This window comes from Oryctolagus cuniculus, chromosome 5 (assembly GCF_051225735.1).
Source record: "Oryctolagus cuniculus isolate XC-2025 breed Fujian yellow rabbit chromosome 5, ASM5122573v1, whole genome shotgun sequence".
In the NCBI taxonomy this organism is placed as follows: Eukaryota; Metazoa; Chordata; class Mammalia; order Lagomorpha; family Leporidae; genus Oryctolagus; species Oryctolagus cuniculus.
The window spans coordinates 145938523-145957487 of record NC_142871.1 but is presented as its reverse complement, the minus strand read 5'-3'; the positions used below and the strand labels follow the sequence as shown (position 1 = coordinate 145957487).

At 40.7% G+C, this 18965-nt stretch overlaps 1 long non-coding RNA gene across 1 annotated transcript in view; it reads right to left on the bottom strand.

Moving 5' to 3' along the window:
- Nucleotides 1-10747, bottom strand: part of LOC108178872 (uncharacterized) — a 95531-nt gene extending 84784 nt beyond the window's left edge. Inside the window, exon 1 of the long non-coding RNA XR_016233479.1 lies at nt 10390-10747. This is a non-coding gene — a long non-coding RNA (uncharacterized LOC108178872). The remainder of the gene's footprint in view (nt 1-10389) is intronic.
- Nucleotides 10748-18965: the final 8218 nt, after the last annotated feature.

Genomic DNA, 18965 nt, shown 5'->3' with positions numbered 1-18965 from the left:
CAACCCACTTGACTGTAGAATCCGTACTATAATTATGTCCTGTAGGTTTTAGCTTCAGCAAGGAAAAACTGAGGTTCATTCTGATTTTAGGGGTGAAATTGATGCATTGCTAATAACTAGTCCAAGCTAGTTATCATTGTGTTTTTCCCCTTGATAACCCTGATCACAGTGTATGATTAAAATTCAACTGGGGCCGGCGCTGTGGCATAGCGAGTAAAGATGCCACCTTCAGTGCCAACATCCCATATGGGAGCCGGTTCAAGATCCAGCTGCTCCACTTTTGATCCAGCTCTTTGCTATGGCCTGGGAAAGCAGTAGAAGATGGCCCAAGCCCTTGGGCCCCTCAACCCATGTGGAGATTTGGAGGAAGCTCCTGGCTCCTGGCTTCGGATCAGCACAGCTCCAGCTGCTGTGGCCAATTGGAGATCGAATCAGTGGGTGGAAGACACCTCTCTCTCTCTCTCTCTGCATCTCCTTCTCTTTCTGTGTAACTCTGACTTTCAAATAAATAAATAAATCTTTTTAAAAAAATTAAAAATTAAATAAAATTCAACTGCAATTTGGTATGCCTATAAAATCTATCCATAACAAAACCAGAAATAATAATAATCAAATATTTTGTTTTATTTTGTTGATGTGGCAAGTGAAACAAAGCTGGGTTTATTTTTTCATTCCTTAGGTTTGATTTTGGTCATTTAAGAGACACAACAACTGTCATTTATTTTGGCACAGTTTTGTGGTAATTTATTGAGAGATCTGGGAACTAGCTGGTTAGGTTCTGCATCTTCTCAGTACTGTTTAACTTATGTTAGTCTTTGAAAGTCACTCAGACCTCTCTGTGTGCAGACTCACACACTGAGTTGTTAGGGGTGCAGGATCCTTAAGAGTTTCCCCTTTCCTAATTGTTACCTCTATAGTTCTAGACCATATAATGCTCCAGCACAATGTATTTTATGTACTTGGAATGACTGTTACCAGTCTCTCTCCTACTTAGGAAACAGTGTGCCCTAGCAACTACTAAGGTACCTCAAAGGAAAAATTGAATTACAGGACAAGTTTATTCGGATGCAAAACAAATTTGAAATCCATGTGTAATTTTTGCATAATATACATTTCCATGAAATTTTTGAGGACTTCACAGATTTATAAAGAACTTTGAAATAGCTCACAAGAATGATAAATAGAAAGCCAGTACAAGCAGACAAGTTATCATGTGCCAGCCAGAGTCTTAAATGACATATGTCATTAACTCATTTATTCCACACAAGAAACCTATGCTGTAATCACCACTGACAGCCTACTGAAAACAAACGCACCTTCATCAAGGTGCCTCCATGTTTTCTAAGCACATCAACTCACTGGTTACAACAATATTCATTCATCCAAACTATTAAATGCCTTATTTTTATGCTTTTATCAATGTCTATACTGAACCACTTTTGACACTGGGTTCTGTTTCTATTTTTTAATGTCTGACATTGTTGCTGCCTTGAGTTCCTCAAGGGCAAGGTCTTTGTTTTATTTCTCTGGATTTTCTTGTTATAAATAATTTTGATATGCAGTGGGTGGCTTTTCTGAATATAATTTGTTTCTTTATATCTAAATTTACTACTAACATTTTATTAATCAATTGGAAGGATTTGCACCATAAAGATCCCTTATTTCCAAAAGAGGAAAGCAGAATTACATTGCGAGTTTATGAAACAGCAATTAAATTTAACTCTGAGGGTGTAGTACTGTTTCCTTCAGCTATAAAAGTACTTTGGAATGAGTGCAAACTGAGGGGAAAGAAGTTGGAGAAAGTTCTCTGATGTGACTGGGACTCTTTACAGGCTAAAAAAGAAAAAGTCACAGGTCATATGCTGGTGCCAGAAAATTTAACAAGATTGAACAGTGCTGGTGATTCAGCTCCTAAGAGACAGAGCTGTAACTCCAGGAAATTTGAATTAAAGCCAAATATGGAGGAGTGATATCTCTCTCACGTTCTGGAGAACATCAAGCCTTGCATTCCCAGAACACAAAATACTTTGCATAAAATAATTGGCCACCCACACTAGGAGGTCACTGTTATTTTTTAAACAATTCGCTAAAACTTCAATTTATGTTTCCCCCAAAATACAGGCATGCACCTACAAACATGCTTGCATTTCTTTAAACTGAGGATTTGATGGCTTATGTATCTTGTTGTGGAACAGGAGGAAAATGTTTTGTATTAAGTAGTTGGCTGTGTCAAGATACTTTCAAAATCCAGGTGAAAAACTGGAGGGAGATGGCAAGGGGAGATGGTCTAGCAAACAGATGATTGTGTTCTAACACATATTTGTGCTTTCATTCAGTGAATTTTAAGGTACAACATCTTTAAGAGAAGTTGGTTGGAAACCATCACCAAGCAAGCAGAGTTCTGCCTCTTAAAATGCTGACAGCCTAGGTCTACTAAGAAACATCAGGGGCACATATAAAAATAACATTCTGCAAATATAATTGTAATCATGAACTAGTCAAAGAATAGCTATGGGAGGGCAGAGAAGGGAGAGTGAGTATCTAGCTATAAGAATTCAGCAGAACTTCATGGAGAGGGAAAAATACTAGCTGATCTTTGAATAATGTTTAGAAATTTAAATATGCAAAGCTGAAAAAGGACCTTCCAGAGTTACCTATGTGTGCAGAGGTACGGAGAGGAAAACATGGAGGCATAGACTGGAAAAGCATTCCCACTTAAAGGGAAGTAAAGGAAGTGAGAATGCAATCATATAGAGTCAGGATGAATTTTTCAATTCATTTTTACAGTTTTTGTGGCCAAAACACAAAAATAACAACAAAATCAAGATGAGAAACCAGGTCCAGAAGGGAGTTTGTTCTGTGCATGCAACAGAAGTCCAAATCCTTCCAGGAGCTACAGGCAGAACAAGGAGAAAGAAACCTTCCCAAACAAGTGAAATGAGAGCTCCAGGGATGGTAATGCAAACAAGGTGATTAGGCAAATGCTGCCTTAGAGCTTATCTTTGTCTCTGGAGAGGGATCTGGAAGACTCAGCTAATGATACACGCTGAATGCCAAGCAATTGGGTTGTGGGCATTTTAAGTGGCGAGCACTGACTCTGGAACTGTCTCTAAATGACTGAACTATATTGGTCCTTAGGGCCCAAGGTCAAGACCCAATTTTTCTATCTATCCCTCTACAGTTATAATGAGGATGCTTGTTACTCAGTAATGGTGTAGATTAATTCTGAGTGAACACACCCAGTGGTTGGCAGAATAATGAAAGTATCTTCCACTGTAAAGCAACATAGCATTTGAATGAGGGATTTATTCCTTTCTCCAGAAAAAGAAAAAAAAATGCTTTTCATTTGATTTTTTTAAATGGATAGAGAGAACCAAAAATAAAATTCTTTTAAAAGCCTAAATGCAGTGTGTGAGCACAATGAGACAAATTGAAAATTGAGGAGATTGTTGGTTAATGCACTAGTTCTCATTTTCTCTTTCCTAGAAAACACGGCTTTCCCAAACTTCAGGGATATAGAATATTTAATACAAAGAAGAATAAAAACATGGCCAAAGATGAACAAGACTGAGAACCATGTGTCATTTGCCTGACTCCCAACATCGCCACTACTCACTTAGAATTCATACTGAGTCCCACTAGCTCTGCTGTGTTCTAGAAGGTTCTCTCTGATTTAAGAAGGGTAAACCATGTCAATCTGAGATTACTTCCTAAACTTGTCAGCACATTTATTCCTTAGGGCATCTTCCCTGCCTTTGTAGCACTTGACTGCTGCTTTTGCTTTTATATCTGTTTCCAGCATCAATATACATTTATAAAGTTCATGGCTGTTGAGCACCTACCATGTGCAGGTACTCAATGCACTTGTTCATTCTTCCTATATCATTCTCATAATCAAAAATTCTTCAGATATTCTTGTTGATAAAATTCAGAATTTTCTTTGAAAGTATCCAAAAAGATGGCAGCGTGCCTCACCTTCTGCCTGAAGTAGTATTTGTGTGAAGAACTAGAGAAAAGGTGAGAAGGGGAGACACATACACTAACAGAGAGGCAGCTATGCCACTATTTTTAAAACAAGGACATTACTTTTTACCTCAATTGCCCTAAAGCATGAACTTTACCCCTTCTTGCTTTCAGTAAACAATTAATGCTTGAGAACAACAGTTACAGTATTCATCTTTGGATTTTTATCTTCAGGTAATCAATGTATTACCAAGCATAACACTAAAGCCTCAGTTATCTGCCATTCAAGCAAGAAAATACTACCTTGCCTGTGGCCTGTGTCTATACCATGTGATGTAAGTTAGAGATGTAGCAGTGAGCTGCACCAGAGGACCAACCCGAGAAAAGTTTTAAAGTAAGCTGTTTTCTCTGCACAGATACAACAACCTGGTCACTCTCCATCTTTCTCCATATCAGAGCTAATAACCATTCCAGCCAGGTTTGTTAGTAAATACACATTCACTGTGGTATTGAGTCTGTCTTTATAGTGCAGTTCTCATAAGCCATGCTCAAAAACACTAAACAATACTAGGAGTTTTTTTCCTATTTGTTTCCAAAAGACAAAATCAAGAATTACATATAATAATGGAAAAATGGACAAGTTTCAGATGCATCAAAATATGTAGAATTATAGGTGGTTACTAGTTTTTAAATGCATCACTAGCGATTATTTATAAACACATTTTGGATACCTACCATCTATAGCATCAGGGCCAAAAAGTGTATTTATCTATTTGTTTATTAAATATATATTAACAGCCAACTGTCCCCCAGGCTCATGCTGTGCTAGGTAGCAGACAACTTCAAGTGGCTGGAGAATAGAATACAGATCACTTTCCAGTTAACACAGGAGAGATATTCACAGGAAGTCCTACACAGATTCTCAGGAGTATCTCAAGGTGCAAAAATTGGAACCAATTTTGTTCATAACATGAGCCTAGAGCGCCATGGGTGGACAAGAGAGCTTGCTCTACTGCTTCACCACAAAATAAAATTTGCTTTTCCAAGAATTTTGTTTTCAACTTGTGATACATTTCCAGGTTGTTTAACTGTCCAAAATCTCTTGGAGCCAAGCAGAACCAGGCTAAGGGGAAAACAACCAATGAGTCAAAAATATATAAGAAAGGATGTTAAGCACTATCATCTTCCTACCCGTATGAGCCCAGGGGATTCTCTGATGAAAATGAAGACAAATTGGATAAACAAGCAAATCTGAATGTTTTATAAATCTCTCTCTTGAGGGCTGAAATAGGCATTTGTTGTGGTTTGAATATGTCCATCAAAAGTTCATGTGTTGGAAACTTAATCCTCAAATTCTTATATTGATGGTATTTGAAGGTGGGGCCTTTGAGAAGTAGTTAGAATTAGATTAGATCATGAGGGTAGTATCTTTGTGATGCCATCAGTGGCTTTATGAAAAGAAGGATTTGGGGCTGGTGCTGTGGACTCATAGGCTAAGCCCCAACCTGCAGCACCACTATCCCATATGGGCGTCAGTTACTGTTCCCACTGCTCCTCTTCCATTTCAGCTCTCCATTAAGGCCTGGGAAAGCAATGGAAGACGGCCCAAGTGCATGGGCCCCTGCATCCACGTGGGAGACCCAGAAGAAGCTCCTGGTTCCTGGCTTGGGATTGGCCCAGCTCCAGCCATTGAGGCCATCTGGGGAGTGAACCAGCAGATGAAAAATATTTCTCTGCCTCTCCCCTCTCTCTGTAACTCTACCTCTCAAATAATAAATAATCTTTTTAGTAAAGAAGAAGAAGAACTGACACTTGAGCTAACACACTTGCTCTGTCTCACCATGAAAATCCTTTGCTGTGTTATGATGCAGTCAGAAGCCCCTCACCAGGTGGCATCTCCATGCTCTTGGGCTTCCCAGCCTCCAGCACTGTAAGCCAAATAAACTTCCCTTCTTTGTAAATTATCCAGTCTGTGGTTACAGCAACAGAAAATGGACAAAGACAGCATTTATGCAATTTGGGATTGCAACAAAATTCAAAATACAAATTACAAAACAATATAAAATATAAATTGCAAAACATCAGGATAAAGGTTGAAAATCTCACTGCAAAATTTCCAACCATAGCAAAGGAAAAATAAAGAATTGTGAAACAGACTCTATAAACAAAATACAAAAAAAAAAAGACATGGACAAAGTGAATATTAAATGGGAGAAGAAATTTGAAAAAAAATTATGAAGGGGAAATAGTAAAAAAAATTTTTTTTTGACAGGCAGAGTTAGACAGTGAGAGAGAGAGAGACAGAGAGAAAGTTCTTCCTTCCATTGGTTCACTCCCCAAAAGGCCGTCATTGCTGGCACGCTGCGCCGATCCGAAGCCAGGAGCCAGGTGCTCTCTCCTGGTCTCCCATGTGGGTGCAGGGCCCAAGCACTTGGGCCATCCTCCACTGCCTTCCTGGGCCACAGCAGAGAGATGGACTGGAAGAGGAACAACTGGGACAGAATCTGGTGCCCCAACTGGGACTAGAACCCAGGGTGCCAGCACGCAAGGCAGAGGATCAGCCTAGTGAGCGGCAGCGCCGGCCAGAATTAGTAAAATTTCTAAAAACCAACTCATACCCTTCCCAACCTCTGTGAGGAAGCTATGAGAAAAAAAAATTAACATTCACCAACTTGAAGCCTAATAAAGCAATGCAGGTGCCCCACTGAAAGGTAGAAAGCAGAGACATTTAGGATGTTAAGGTCCCAACTCTACCATGAAAATTTTGAATGAAAAGCAGAGTTCAAATCCAAAAGAGAAGGCAGAAAGCTGGCCTGTCACTGTTCACACTACTGTACATTTTTAAGTGTTAAAAACAGCATAGTCTCAAAAAATTATTTAATGGAAGCCATCAACTGAATTAAAAACAACAAATTCAAACAAAAACAGACATGGAAGGGAGCGGAGGGGAGGGGGAGAAGACAATCCCCTGAGTCAAATGTAATCGATTAGGCAAATAAAATTGTTGAGTGGAGTGCTCCTGAAAACACTTAACACTGATGAAAACAATGCCAATGGCACACCGTCAGAGGCAGTCTTTTCTGAAGGTGGAAAAAAGACATGCATGGGGCCAGTGCTGTGGCACAATGGGTTAAAGCCACTGTGCAGTGCTGGCATCCCATATGGATGCAGGTTCGAGTCCCACATGCTCCACTTCCCATCCAGTTCCCTACTATTGCACCTGGGAAAGCAATGGATGATGGTCCCTGCACCTTCATGGAAGTCTCCGAAGAAGCACCTCGTTTAGGCCAGACCCCGCCCTGGCTATTGAGGCCATTTGGGGAGCGAACCAGGGGATAGATCTCTTTTCTCCTTCTCTCTCCCTTTCAACTGCCTTTCATATAAAAAATAAATAAATTTGTCCCCCAAAGGGACAAATACCATATGTTCTCCCTGATCGGTGACAACTGACTGAACACCAAAAAGGAAACCTGTTGAAGTGGAATGGACACTATGGGAAACGGTGACTTGATCAGCATAGCCCTGACTGTTAATGAACAACTTAATACATTATCCCTCTTAGTAGTTTTTTTGTCTGTTCTACTTAATATGACTGGTTTAATTCTGTAATTAATACACAGTTATTCTTAAGTGTTGAAATTTAACTGAAATGTGATCCCTGTTAAACATAAGAGTAGGAATAAGAGAGGGAAGAGATATATAATTTGGGACATGCTCAAGCTGACTTGCCCCAAATGGTAGAGTTAGAAACATACCAGGGGACTCCAATTTAATCCCATCAAGGTGGCATGTACCAATGCCATCTCACTATTCCAAGTGATCAATTTCAGTTCACAATTGATCATAATGAAAGGACTAAGAGTCAAAGGGAGCACATAAACAAGTCTAGTACCTGCTAACACTAACCAATAGAATAAATAAAGGGGAGAGTGATCCAACATGGGAAGTGAGATACTCAGCAGACTCATAGAATGGCAGATGTCCTAAATAGCACTCTGGCCTCAGAATCAGCCCTAAAGGCATTCGGATCTGGCTGAAAAGCCCATGAGAGTATTTCAGGCATGGAAAGCCAAGACACTCTGGCAAAAGATCTCTGTGAGTGAGATCCCAGTGGAAAGAACAGGTCTTCAAAGAAGGAGGTACCTTTCTCTGAAGGGAGGAGAGAACCTCCACTTTGACTATGACCTTGTCTAAACAAGATAAGAATCGGAGAACTCAGAGGGCTTCCATAGGCTTGGAAACTTATGACTGGAGCATAGGGAGATTACTGATGCCATAGACAGGAGTGTCAATTGGTAAAGTCAACAACAGGAGTCACTGTGCACTTACTCCTCATGTAGGATCTCTGTCCTTAATGTGCTGTGCATTGAGATTTAATGCTATAACGAGTACTCAAACAATATATTTCACTTTGTGTTTCTATGGGGGTGCAAACTGTTGAAATCTTTACTTAATGCATACTAAACTGATCCTCTGTAAAAAAAAAAAAATTATCAACTCCCAACTTGACTCTCACTGGGATTAAACATGACAATAGGTCTGATCTGATTTCATCATCATTTTAAAAAAATCATCTATTATTCCTCACTTTATGTTTCCGTGTGGGAGCAAACTGTTGAAATCCTTACCTAATGTATACTAAGCTGATCTTCTGTATATTAAGATAATCGAAAATGAATCTTGATGTGAATGGAAGGGGAGAGGGAGTGGGAAAGGGGAGGGCTGTGGGTGGGAGGGACGGTATGGGGGGGAAGCCATTGTAATCCATAAATCGTACTTTGGAAATTTATATTCATTAAATAAAAGTTAAAAAAAAATAAAAATAAAAATAAAAGGAGCCGGCGCCGCGGCTCACTAGGCTAATCCTCCACCTTGCGGCGCCGGCACACAGGGTTCTAGTCCTGGTCGGGGCGCCGGATTCTGTCCCAGTTGCCCCTCTTCCAGGCCAGCTCTCTGCTGTGGCCCGGGAAGGCAGTGGAGGATGGCCCAAGTGCTTGGGCCCTGCACCCCATGGGAGACCAGGATAAGCACCTGGCTCCTGCCATCAGATCAGCGCGGTGCGCTGGCCGCAGCACTCCGGCCACAGCGGCCATTGGAGGGTGAATCAACAGCAAAGGAAGACCTTTCTCTCTGTCTCTCTCTCTCACTGTCCACTCTGCCTGTCAAAAAATAAAAAATAAAAAAAAATAAAAGGAGACATGTAGGAACTCAGAGGACATGGAGAGATATGGAATATAGTCTCCACCTTGTGATTATAACTCCAGTTCTCATGAAAGATAGCTTGTCAGCCTAATTCCCTCTCTCCCTCCCTCACTCTCTCTCTCTCTCCCTCCCTCCCTCTCTCTACCTCCCTCCCTCACGCACACACACACACACACACACACAATTTTCAACTTCCCATTCCTTTGAGCAAATTTACTTGTCTTGCTCATTCCCATTCTAATGCCAAATATTTTCTGATGACATTATATTCTAATTCACAAAATTAATTGCAAAATTAATTGACGAGCTCCTTAACAAACAGTAGGTCCAGGGAGCATGGGACATGGGACAGATCGAGATAGTAGTGATTTCTGCCTTCCTTAGTCCTGTTCAGTAGGAGTCACAGAGATCTGACAGCGCCAGGGCTGACCCTAATTGGCTCCCCAGTTCTGACAAGGAGAGGCAGAGCGTTAGGCAGGGGGGCCCTTCCAGCTGGGAGCCGCTGAGTCTGCTGTAGGGATCCCACCAAGCAAGCTTCTGATCCCAGATTTTATCCAGGATTGCTTCACAATGGTGTAAATCTCTGAAACACAATTTTCCCATGTATTCTGAGTTAACACAGAATGGCCATAAGAAACCTTCCCAAGCACAATTGCTGGGACCACAATGGCTGAAAATCTGCCTGCATTAGGCTTCGGCCACTTCGCTATGCCTTTCCCCCAGGGGATCATCATAGATCCGTTTCCACTCCTAGCTTTCACACCTGTCCCTGCAAGCTTCAATGTTGCATAACCTTCACTCAACTGCACCTGACCAGTTAAAAAGTCTATCTCCTATTCCTCTGCCTCTGACTTGAAAGCTTCTGAACTCAGGTGCAATAGCCACTCTATAGTGTTGTTGCCTTATAATTCAGACCCATGGACGATGACCATGTGATTATATTTCTGTCAGCACGAAACCACCTGACCCCTGGCATACTCAGCTTTTGAGCAGTAATTTGTGCTAGTTTACTTCTCTGCTATTGTCTCCTAACACACACCAGTTGTGCCCACAGTCATGCTCAGAGAGTTCACATGGAAAGAATATGCTCTGTGTGTCTGGCCTTAGCATTGAAGATGCCCCAGTTCTTGCCACAAGTAGACCTTATCCTTACATGCAATACCACCTTTACTTTCTCCCTTGAACAGCCCTCTCATTTGCTTTATAAAGCCTCCTATCACTTACCAAAAGCTCTGCTCTTCTCAATGAACAATGAGAGGCAAGGATGCAAATACACACCAGAATGGAAATTAGTTGACTGAAACTCACATGCAGATTATCCTCTGGGAGCAGGTTGTAGGGGAAGGAAGTTGAGATGACAGAAGTCCCCAGTGCTTGAAATGGAGATGGGGGCAGGTGTTAGCCATAGAAGTTAAGGCACTGCTGGGAAAAAGTGGAGGGGTTTGAGTCCTGGCTATTTGCAACTCCAGCTTCCTACTAATGCATCCTGGGAGGCAGCAGGTGATGACTCAAGAATTTGGGTCCCTGTCATTCACATAGGAGATCTATATTGAGTTCCCAGCTCCTGAGTTTGACCTGGCCAAGCACCGGTTGTTGCAGGCACTTGAGGAATAAAAAGGTAGATGCAAGCTCGCTCTCTCTAACTCTGTCTCTCTCTCTCTCCCTCTGTGTGTGTGTGTGTATTTGTGTGTGTATCCATGTGTGGGGATATGTTGGTCTGTCTCTCCACCTTTCAAGAAAATAATTTTTTTTAATTTTTTAAATATTGTGATGGATAATTTGCTGAGAACCACAGTCATTCCTGCCCTTGATCACAGACATCATTCAGGCAGCATGGCACAGAACACAAGCCCCAGACTGCCCTGATCAACTCTGAATTAACTATGTGAGTTCAATCCTGTGAGTCTCTGCTTTCTCTCCTGTGACATGAAGTTTGAAATAAGATGATCTCTAACATCTTCTCCATCATAAAAGGTTGCAATTCTGCTGATCTTTTTAAATGGAGGAGACAGCATATTTGCAGTCTCTGAGGTCACTGCAGGGGGAAGGCACCATTGAATTCATAAAGATGGAATTTATCTTATTTTTTGTTACTTATTCACATGTCTATTTATCATTTATTTTAATTAAGTTTTAAATTTATTAAAATATGCTCTATTAACATTTCCTGAAAACATAAGAGCAGCCTTCAGCTATCTGGAGGGCTCCTCCTCAAGTGGATTGTTTTGCATTCCCCCATAGGGCAGAACTGAAACCAAGGGTAGAAGACAGATTTAAGCTTAATGTAGATGAAATTCACAGGGTGGATGGTCCCAACATAGAATCAAGCAATTAATGAACTAAAAGCATTACTGGGTCCTATGATTATCAGAAGTATTTAAACAAGGGTTAGACAGATTGTACTGATGTGGTGGTGGCAGGTGGTAGAGGTAGAGTTGGAGGTTTGCACTACATCTAAAAATCATGGGGATCCATGGCTTCATGAATATTCCGCTCCCATAAGCATATTGTTTTATCCCAAGAAGATCCCTAAAGATGAGAAAGCTTACCTCTGCAAGTATTATTTGACCAAAAGTTCTTGCCCAACTTTCTTGGAAAAAGGATCTTTCCTAATGCATCTCACTGCTGCTGCCTCAGCCAACAGTCTGTCCAACAGAAGGGCTTTTTAGCGTTCAGATCAAAGCCTCCTGTGTGCAAAGTGCCCATTGTTCATTAGTGAAATGTGACTTGCACCTGCTCCACTGAGGTGTACGGCTTTCACTGCGTCCCTCTCGGTTTCAGCAGGCTGTAGCAAGATCACAGGCCCAGTCACATTGGTGATGAAGGAAGCCATGCTCTGCCAGTCAAAAGCTGGACCAGCTGTTCTGGTCCTGTGTGAACCAGGTGCGTACTGCTTCCCCAGGAGACTGCTGCCAAGCCTTGGCAGCGGGTGGACCAGCAGCTGCTCCTCCAGCTTCAGTCTTGTCTATTTCTCTTCTCCTCAGTCTGAGAATTCAAGTGCTATCCCCTCAGGAGGCCTGTTACAAAGAAGATAAAAGACACCTTTGAAAAAGGGTAACATAAGGGCTGTGATTACAGAAGGTTGACCAAGGACCTAAAACGGCAAGAGACATGGTCAACATGAAAACTAAGACAACTTTCAACCACTCTAAGCTTCTCATGGTGTGGGTGGCATCATTTTCAAGACAGGAGGAACTCATTACAGAAAAAGATCATAGCTAGAATATAAGTTTTTGATTAATCAGATCACTGATTTTATTATTACTAAAAATCTAGTATCAGATTTTAAATCCATGCCAGCATTGATCCATATAAAAGCATTTCGGTAAATACTAACAGCCTCAACATAGATAACAAGGCAAGGTCATTTGCTCTCAAAGATGTCCATTTCAAGGTTGCCATTTGTAGTGCAGTGAGTGAAATCACCATTTGCTATCCTATTTTGGAGTGCTAGTTTGAGTCCCAACAACTCTGCTTCCAATCCAACTTTCTGGAAGCAGCAGATAACGGCTCAAAGTGCTTGGGCCGCTGCCACCTATTTGGGAGACCCAGATGGAGTTTCAGGCTTCTGGTTTCAACCTGGCCCAGTCCTGGATGTTGAGAGCATTTGGGGAGTGAATCGGCGGGACAAAGATACTTCTTTTTCTCTCTGCCACCCAGTCTTTCAAGTAGATTAAAATAGACATTAAATAAAAAAGCCTCTGCCACTTTCCTTAAAAAAAAAACTGTCCATTGCCCACCTTCATGACTTCTCATAAATCAATATGAACAATAGCTTCAGGAAACAAGATTAATACTTTTTCCTATGACCTTTCCTGGTTATAGATTCACTATATGTGACACCTCAAGAAATGTTCATCTATAACTGAAGTGGATGGATTTAGATCTTGAATTTATGTTGTATGTCCATTTTTCAGAAAATATTTAACTACCACTACAGCACTCAGGCATAGCCCATGCCCTATAACCCCACCATGGCACCATGCTCTCATTAGACGCTAATGATGTTACAGGAACAGATGCACCAGGAGTGAGTAACCAATTTGCCGGTGGTTGGGGGGAGGGGGCTTGCTTCCTCCCCCAAAGGCTCTTCCTTGCACGTGGCCCTTGGAGATATGGCAAAGTGCTACTTCCCAAGCAGTAAATCCCAAGTCAGGAGGCAGTGGGGGAGGGCGGGGGCAAGTGTAAATGAACTGTTGTGCAGTGACTCATTCTTTCACTGACTTCATTCACTTCTGTGTTTTCAGCCAGTTGGGCAGCTGTGTTGGCCATGGAAAGTCAGAGAAGTTTTTTGTTCCCAAGACAGGAAGATGGTGGGGGGAGCAGAGGAAGACAGATAAAACAGTGGGTGCATGTGTGTGGAGCCATAATTGCTGTATGACTTCAGCCCCTCTGACCAGCTAACAGTCACCACATTAGTCACCAGTCCTCATAGGACAAGACCTGGCTGGATTGAACATGAAGGGAGAGGCGCCCGGCAGTTGCAGCTCAGGTCTGGACAAAGTTCTCACTGTGCTGCAGAAAGGTGAGGGGGAAATGCCTATGGTTAAGAATGTGGTCTTTAACAGAAAACCAAGTAAAACTGATCTATTCAAAAAAATAAAAAAAGATCTTTTATTAAAATTATCACAGTCTACAGGGAGAGACACTTCTGACTATCCAGAAATGTAAGCAATGATCTGAGATCATAGAAGAGGGAGTAACACCACTAGAAACTTACAGAGCAATGCAAAGGTGCCATAGCCAGCACATACTTGCTTATGTCAACTGGGCCCTCAGCTCAACTTGTATTCTCTCCCTTATCACTGATCAGCACTCATTCTTGCCCATTTTCCAAGGACGAATCCAAACTCCAAAACTTACTTCAAATCTTCAACCCAGGCCTCAGCCTGCACGGACAGCAAACACTGGTTTGCAGGCTAAATTCAGCCCCCTGCTTATTTCAAATAGTTTTATTAGAACAAAATTTGTTGAAGGTCTTGTCTTTGGCTCCTGGAATGTCACAGTAAGAATGGCATGGTTGTGGCAGGGCCCACAAAACCTGAACTACTGACTATTTGACCTTTAACAAAAATAGTTTGCTGGTTCTTGCTCCAATATATAGCAGAAAACCATACTTCTTACTTACGTGAAGAATTCCCTCAATGTTTCGAGCAAACACCCTTAGGTATTCTATTCCTGTTCCTATCTCTGTCTGGGCCTTTCAAACTTAATCAAGACTAGTCCATCCAGTCCGGCCAGAAATGCCATCCCTCTCCTTTCTTTTAGGTGCTTTCTCTCCTGCCTTTAAAATAAACTCAAGATGTTTGTCTTCAGCCCACTTTTCACTATCTTCCTGTGGGTGAGAGCCTTCCTTCCCCTCCAGGATCATCACACCACGTCTCTAGGCTGGCCTTTCACAAAGCTTTTTACTTGTTGTATTGCACTACCAACCTCTGCACCTGGATATCTTGTGTGAACAACAAAGGTATTCATGTCCAAAACTAAGCTCAACTTCCTTCTCAAGATCTCTCCCACCTTGGACCTCTCTAGCTCTGTGACTGACACTACCAACCACCTAGAAATCTGCAAGTCAACTTTCCCCCATGCCAGACATGCAATAAATTAGACAAAGATGCTAATTAATCTACTTTCTCAATTGGTTCACACTTAAGTAATGCCCAACACTCACCATCCTACTATCTGTCCTAGGTTGGCTCCATCTTCTCTCACCTGAACAAAAGAAATCACCTCTTAACCAGCAGATCCTGTCTCCCACTCCTCTGGCTGATCTCCCCACTCTTGCTTGAAGTGTAGATCAGACTATTCCCCATTCCCATTTAAAATTCTTTTTTTACTCTAATGTGGCCAGTAAAATAAGTTATATATCCCTTAGTCAAGATTTCTCATAATGAGATCTCCAGGCCTCTTTCCAATCTTATCTCCCATATGTTCACTCTGCCCTTGGCCTGCATCACACCTGATCCCATATGTACCCTTTTTGAGCCCACTAGTTCATAAAGGAAAACCACAAAGAATTCCTGGGTTTTAGCGCCTCTACTCTGGCCTGCAGTCTCCTGCACTGTTCCCCACCTGACTTTGCTCCAATCTCCTCCTCTCCTGGCTCTGTGGTTTTGGCTATGTGACTTCAACCCAGATCCTGCTTTGGGCCTTATAAGTTTGGTATTTAGTGCTGATCTTTCTGGTGAATCTAGACTTTCTTCTAACAGACTTTAACTTAGATTGATTCTCCAGTTCTTGGAAGCCTTGTTTGCTTCAGGCTTGAACATCCTATACTAACTCTTAGAAACTCTTAGAATCCAATTCTAAATCATGACTCAACCCACACCCAAGGAGCCGTAATACCCACTAGCATGACATTAGTAACCTCTATATCTAATTCATCCTCCCTCAATATAAAATTATTTATAATTCCCTTGATATCCCCATGGTAATTCATGTCCACGGTATGTCTAGAATGGTATTTTAACTCTTGTTCATATGGTAAAGTAATACTAGATATTCTATACTCATACCAAGTGTCCCTCACCCATATGTATCAAATAGTTATATTGCTAAATTCTCAAGAAACTGTAGGAGAGAGAGAATGAGAACAAACAGAAAAAGTCATAACTGTGGATTGGCTCACTTGCTTCTCACCTTAAAAACTGGAATCAACATAATGTTAGAAGGACCCTAGACAAATACAGTTAAGGAAGATAAGGGATACACTAACACTTCCCCTGGCAACAGGATCCAAATCTCATAGTAATAAGGGGAAAAGAGCATAAATGAGCATAGAATAAATGGAGATAGTGCATTTTCTGGTTAACTCTGCCTTAGGGAAAGATCTGGAGGGAAATGTTAGGATATTAGGAACATAGACAAAGAATGCAGAAAGAAATGAAACAAAAAAAAACACCTAATAAAAGAAGTAATTCAAGACTGTACAGGCAAGAGAACTTTCAGATACAGTTCTTTCTCTTGTTTATTTTTTCTGAGCAATGCTAAGTAAAGGAATCATGATGCCGTGTATCCTCAGGTCTCATACAGTATTTTCAGGAATCATGGTTAGGAAGAAATCCCATGGTATCAGGCACCTGCATTGAGGAAAAATGGATACTTGGTCTTTGATTTTGTGCCTACAGCAATCTAGGCAACCATCTGTTCAGAACAATCCTCTGCCTGATATTGGCTCAAAACTGGATCCAGGGAAGAAGAGGAAGAATGGAAAGAAATGTTGGAGGCAGGAAATCATATCTTCCCTGGACAATCTCCTCTCAGAGTGAGTTCATGGCCTCTTCTCAATGCCCCAAAAATATTCTGTGATTATTCCACCAGTGCCCGTAGCATATTACCCTGGTAATATCTACTTAGATAGATATACTCATTTTTCCAAGTACATTGTAACATAGTAGTTTAGGATCAAATAAAATAAAATCGAAATTTTATTCTAGAATGGTAATAGAATAAAAGAGGAGAGAAGAGATAATTCTGAAATCTGCCATCTAGTACAAGTTTATTTCTCAGCAGTGCAAAATCTGATGCATGTCAGTAGGAATTTCCTCCTTCTAACAATCATGGGTCCAAGTTCCCTTCCCTTGTGACATTGCCAACTCAACACATCATTCTGGATGGGTCATGACAGCCTGGAAGAAGAGAGAGGAAGTACCACACTGGTTCTTATGCTCCTTAGCCCATAATTTGCATCTACAGCATTTGATTCACATTTTGTGGCCAGAACTATTTACACGGCCCTATCTTCTACTAAGGGCTGAAAGGCACAAGCTTCCAATGTATTTAGTAAGGATAGAAGACTTCAATAGGGCAAGTACAGGAAGTCTCCAATGCTTCAGTCTCATTTGTCCTTATTACTCCAACACCTGGACGAAAGGTGAGTGCAGAACATTCTAGGTACTGAACAAGGTTTTGCTGAACTCTGGTGACTCTCCCTGGTCAACTTAAGGGAAGAATTAACAGAATATGGGATTAGGAAGTATAGAAAAGACCTTTTCAAAACCCCAACCCCAGGTAGAATCTGAAATGAGAGAAGAAACAAGAGAGAGCCTTGTGGAGGAATCCAAATAGATGAATTAAGAAAAGTCAGCAGCACTGCATGCTGTAGAGAGGATAAATAAGATGACTAATAGCAGACCATTAGATCTGAAAATTAGGCTTGTATCTGATGCAGGCCAAATCCCATTTTGGTGAGTTCTAAGAAGGTATCTAAATCATTTCAGTGAGCTAGAGTTCCATAGTACATATGCTGTTCAAAACAGATGGCTGTTTGAGATTTGTGGATGTTTTGTTACTCTGTGATTTCTTTAAACCTAATAAAATTTCTTGCCATGAATTAATAAGGTAGCAGCTATTCTTCATCATGCAACTGCCACGTGCCCAGCACTCTGTTAAGTGCTCTATTCACATTGTTGGTAATTTTTAATAACAGCCCTATAGAGAACATATGGCTAAATTCTGGCATTATAATTAGTACACACTACAGTGAGGATTGGGGCCCAAATCTGCTTGGTTCCAAACTTTGAACTCTTTAAACTGTATCACCTTGTTCCTCAAAATATGCAGTGGTTAAAGCTGCAAATATTAAATCTGGGGCATTTCTTTTTTAATATTTATTTTTATTTTTGTTTTACTTGAAAGAGAGTGTGTGTGTGTGAGAGAGAGAGAGAGAGAGAGAGAGAGAGAGAGAGAGAGAATCTTCCATCCACTTTCCCAAATGCTTGTGATGACCAGGGCTGGGTCATGGGGAAGCCAGGAGCCAGGAACTCCATGTGCTCACCCACGTGCGTGGCAAGTGCCAAAGTAACTGGACCATCATCTGCTAATTACCAGGGTGCACAGTAACAGGAAACTGGATCAGAAGCCAAGGTGGACTTCAAATCCAGGCACTGCAATATGGGATGTAGCAACCCACTTCACCACAACTCCCCTCCCTGGGACATTTCTTAAAGAGTAAAATAATAAGATGTTAAGGTGGGGATGGGGCTGGCTCAAGTTGGACTAGACTATTTTTTGTCTTTAGCTTCAGAATCTTTCCAGACCCAGTCACTGCTACTGTAACAGGTATTCTTAATTATCATTATGAAATTTTCCCCATGAAAGAGATGTTACATAATGTACAGATTTGTCCAAACTTCCCTCAGTTCTTTTCTGGTTTGCTTACTTTTCATCATCTCCTCTTTCTTTTTATTTATGTAAATAATACTTTGCTAACAATAAATCATCTTTGATGTTTGTTAAGACAGTTGTTTTCTCTTTCACATAAAATTGTAAACAATGTGCTATATGTGCATAATAATATTTCACAGAAAGTAAAATGCATGTTTCTCAAATTTTTAAGGAAACCCTGGACTAGTATATTGATTTGACTGTAGGTGTATCAAGAGAATATCTCTGGATTTATTTCTAAAAATATTTTATTAATAATAATTATACATATTAATGGAAAACTGTATTATATTTCTTTTGTTACTTTATACTTATAGAAACATTTTTTATTTTAAGATTTAAAAATTTTTACCATTTTGCCAAATCACTTCATATACCTGAAAACAGATATTAATATCTCTGAAAACAGAGATATTAATGTCATATAATGTGGAATTCATAACTGATTATAAAGCAAGGGAATAGGACATCCTGTCATGTAGATGGTATAATTCAGTGAAAATTATTTATTATAACTACCTACATACCATACGACATCCACACAATTTTTATACTTCTATATATTAATTTCCACTTATAAGAGAAAACATGTGATATTTGTCTTTATGTATCTAGCTTATTTCACTTATGCTAAG